The sequence below is a fragment of the Triticum dicoccoides genome, chromosome 7B, assembly GCF_002162155.2.
Source record: "Triticum dicoccoides isolate Atlit2015 ecotype Zavitan chromosome 7B, WEW_v2.0, whole genome shotgun sequence".
Lineage (NCBI taxonomy): Eukaryota > Viridiplantae > Streptophyta > Magnoliopsida > Poales > Poaceae > Triticum > Triticum dicoccoides.
The window spans coordinates 567636311-567640749 of record NC_041393.1 but is presented as its reverse complement, the minus strand read 5'-3'; the positions used below and the strand labels follow the sequence as shown (position 1 = coordinate 567640749).

The 4439-nt window shown below is 39.0% G+C and overlaps 1 pseudogene; it reads right to left on the bottom strand.

The window, feature by feature from the left end:
• Window positions 1–2069: 2069 nt before the first annotated feature.
• Window positions 2070–3493, bottom strand: LOC119339119 (annotated as a pseudogene).
• Window positions 3494–4439: the final 946 nt, after the last annotated feature.

The following is a 4439-nucleotide window of genomic DNA, read 5'->3' as shown; positions in this document are numbered from 1 at the left end:
GATTAGTTTGAATAAATTCAGTGCTTTATGTGATCTAGGTGCTAGTGTTTCCACTATCCCTAAGTCTGTTTATGATAGTCTCAATTTAGGTCCTCATGCTACTACTAAGATTAGATTGAATATGGCTAATTGCACTTTTACTCAAGCAGTATGAATAAAGCATAATGTCCTTATATGTTACTACTCCGAGTTTCAAATTTGCCTAACATTTTTATGATACATGTTGGACATTTTTCAAATACATGATATAATTTAAAAAATACATGTTTTGACCACTTCTTTGAATAAGTGGTAACATTTTTCATATACACATTGTACTTTTTTAATTGTAGTAAACATTTTCCTAACTACATGGTCATTTTTTGTATAAACAGTTTTTTTAATTTTCCTGACATTTTTCGGAAACACCTGAATATTTCTTCAAAATGTCACATACATTTTTAATGGAAATAAACCTTTTTTAACCTACAACAACATTGGTCTACTTGTATAAAAAAATTTAAAATGTCGCATACACTTTTTTAATCACGGGAATTTTTCTTCAAAATGTCATGTACATTTTCTAAATTCTATAAAAATATTATATTATGCAAACATTTTTCATTGTATACAAATTCTTTTTAAAATGTAACAAACGAAATTTTCAAACTCGTGAACAATTTTGAAATGTAGGTTATAGCTTTTTGAATGTACAAAACATTTGTTTATGAATTACATGATTTTTTACATTATAAAGTTAATTTTTAAAATGTCACTTACATTTTTTTAAACAGGTGACAATTTTAAATGTCCCAAACATTTTCCGTACACATGATTAACAATTTTCTATACATGTTTGACATTTTCAAATGCATGATTAACATTTTTCATTTTTTATGTAAATGTTTCTTGTAATATATTCAGAATATTAGAAAATATAAGAAAATAAAGGAAAAAACAAAACCATAAGATAATAGGTATACCATTTGGATCTGATACAAAGTTGCACAAGATTTACATTATTTCTAAAATACAGGAACATGAAAAACACATGAAGCCATCACACTTTTTTTGACGAAGAACATCATGTACTCATGAATCTTATAGGATCTAGAAATTCACTACCAATGGGCATGTGGAAACCACTGGTAGAAATAGAAGCATTATGTCAATAGATGATTTTTTTTCCTACAAAATAGTGTGCAAAGAAATCTTATGGATTTTTTCTATGAGTTCAAATCCTGCAATGCAAATCAACGAAATTAGACAGGAAATTTTTCTTAAGATTCAAATCCTCCCAAAAATATCCTACGAAAATCGATTGAATCAAAGAAGCCTAGTGTAAAGGGATCCTTCGAGAAAAATCCTAACATAACTATGACATATAAATCAAAGCAAACAAAGAAAAAAATCATAAGGATTCCAAGTCATCTATAAGATGTAAAAACTTCAATACCAACGAATGTTTGAAAACTAAGGAAAATAGAAGACTTGTACCAGTGGATGAACATTTTCCTCCAAATAGAGTGCAAATAAACCCTTATGGAAATTTTCTATGAATTCGAATCGCGCGATGGAAATCAAACAAACTACACATGTTCTAAGGACTCAAATCCTCCAAAATAAATCTTGCGGAATTGGGTTGAATCAAAGGAGCCTAGCAAAAGGAATCCTAAAGGCAGAACCGTTAGTTCTTTCTCTTGCGGGGAGAGAGAGAGAGAGAGAGAGAGAGAGAGAGAGAGAGAGAGAGAGAGAGAGAGAGAGAGAGAGAGAGAGAACAAGTGATGAACTTGGGAGGCTGGTGTTCCTTCGTTCGAAGAACAAAAAACCTAGATAGATAGAAGTGACAAACATACAGAATTATCAGGTCCTGATGCATCACCGAGAAAGATATAATATGTAAAAGTCTAGAAACTGATATATGTCATAACACGACCGATTAACGAATGGGTTTAACCAAATGCCACAGAGCACTGGAAACATGTCCGAGCATCAACATATCTCCCATATATCTCCAGGGATTCTCCCCAGGAACCCTTATTGCTTATACTACTCACATGTCTTATTATTATTAAGATAAAAGCACTTCTTTAGTTGCCCCTCTTCCGTCGGGCCGAGAACGACATGGCGTAGTCATCGCCCTCAAACTAGGTCTCCAGACCCAAAACATGTTGTCAGTGACGTCGGACTAGTTCGCGGGATCGTACACCAGGGCGTCTCGAGCGGTGGGTTCTTCAGACATGGGTGCTTCGTGATGATGTTTGTCGAGTTTGCCTACTGAAGCACCTGGTTCTAGGCTTCGTCTTCCTTGAGCAGTTCCTCTGGTGAAATGCCATCTACCTGGAGCGGATCCACTAGTTCAAGGCATTGTTGCTCCCGCTCCTGTCCTTCCATCTGGTTCATCTAGAATTTCTCCACATCTACCCAATCCCAGTCATTGAAAGGCTCCGACTGCGCATTCTCTCCAACGCGGTGGTAGTTTTATTTACAGTCAAGCAGGGCTTGCCTGCTACATCCACCAGACAACTAGCACCCATGGCTGCAGCAGGCACCTCGTTCACTTCATGCGGAGTCACTGCGGCATGCGCCCCATCCATGGTGCCTTTCGGCAGAATAACTATGGTGTGCACCTTGTCCATTGTGTCTTTCTACGGAGTAACTACAGATTGCATGTCATCCGTGGTGTCTTTCTCCATGTCATTGCTCTCCCAGTTGATGACAATCTTTCTTGTTACCTCAGTACGATTGGTCTTCTCTCTCCCCGGGTTGATGAAAATCAAGTGATTTGCTCTTTATAGGTAGCACCTCGCATTTGTATGACAGGTTCTCATTATAGTATTGTAGGCTCTCCTCGTACCGATCCCAACTGGACTTGGTACCATGTATCAGAACTATATGTGGGCTTGCATTAGTCCGAGAAACTCGTGCTCCGGTCAAACTCTCCCCCACTTATCCCCACGGCTTTCCGGGGTAATTGTACCACATAGCAGAGCCAATTGAACTTACCTCCACATGTGTCCACACCATGCTAGGGTACTTATCCCAGATAGCAGAGGCAACCCCATGTGTTAATTGTGTCTGCATTGTTGTCAGATGATTATTGGATTTAGCACTGGCTGCCTTGTATGATGATTCAATCATCTCAGATAATTCTTTCATGTTGGCATAATGTTGATAACCCTTTTAATCGTGAAATAACTTCTGCACCTGCAACCGGTGTTTCTACATCACAATATAGAAAAGAACACACATCACAATATGGAAAGTGAGCGTAATGCAGAAATATTAGCGCTTTAGCATAACAACGCCGAAATAGATGAACTTGATACTTGTCGTATGCTTGTTTTTTCCTCAAACACGCTCCCGGACCATCACAAAAGATGGCATTCCATACGACCATCACCGCTCGTATGATGGTTGTATGGACTACCAATTGCACCGTCAGATCCACCTAAAGAACCTTTATAAAAGGCCTAATGTCAGAAAAGCAACACACGGCGCCACACATCGCCATCTTCGCAATAGCCATATCCCACAACATATATTGATAGAATACTAATAGGTAAGTATGAAAACAACAAGCAGTGTTCTTACCAAGGTCACATGAAAATATTAACAAGATACAAAATGATTCAGTATGCACCAAGTGTTCTTGCTGAGTGAAAGATCGTGGATGTCGCCTAGAGGGTGGGGGTGAATAGGCGCTTTAAAATAATTATGGTTTAGGATTGAACAAATGCGAAATAAAACTAGCGTTTAAATTATCAAGCACAAAATCTAAAACAACTAGGCTTACCTATGTGCACCAACAACTTATGCTAAGCAAGATAAACACTATGGCAAGATATATAACATGAAACACTATGGCTATCACAAATTAAAGTTCATAAGTAAAGGTCTCGGGTAAGAGATAACCGAGGCACGCAGAGACTACGATGTATCCCAAAGTTCACACCCTTGCGGATGCTAATCTCCGTTTGGAGCGATGTGGAGGCACAATGTTCCCCAAAATGCCACTAGGGCCACTGTAATCTCCTCACGCCCTCGCACAATGCAAGATGTTGTGATTCCACTAATGGACCCTTGAGGGCGGTCACCGAACTTGTACAAATGACAACCCTCTTGAGGGTACTCAATGAACCCGTACACTTTGGCAACCCTTGGGGGTGGTCACCGGAACCCATACAAATTGCTCGGGGCAATCTCCACAACTTAATTGGAGACCCAACGCTTGCCCGAAGCTTTACACCACAATGATTGAGCTCCATAACTCCCAAAAATGATTGAGCTCCATACCACCACCAACCGTCTAGGGCGCCCAAGCACCCAAGAGTAACAAGCTCTCAAACTTCACTTCCACGTATCACCATGGAGAACTTAAACCTATGCACCAAATGCAATGGCAAGGGCACACGGGGTGCCAAAGTCCTTCTCTCCCAAATCCCACCACAACAACTAAT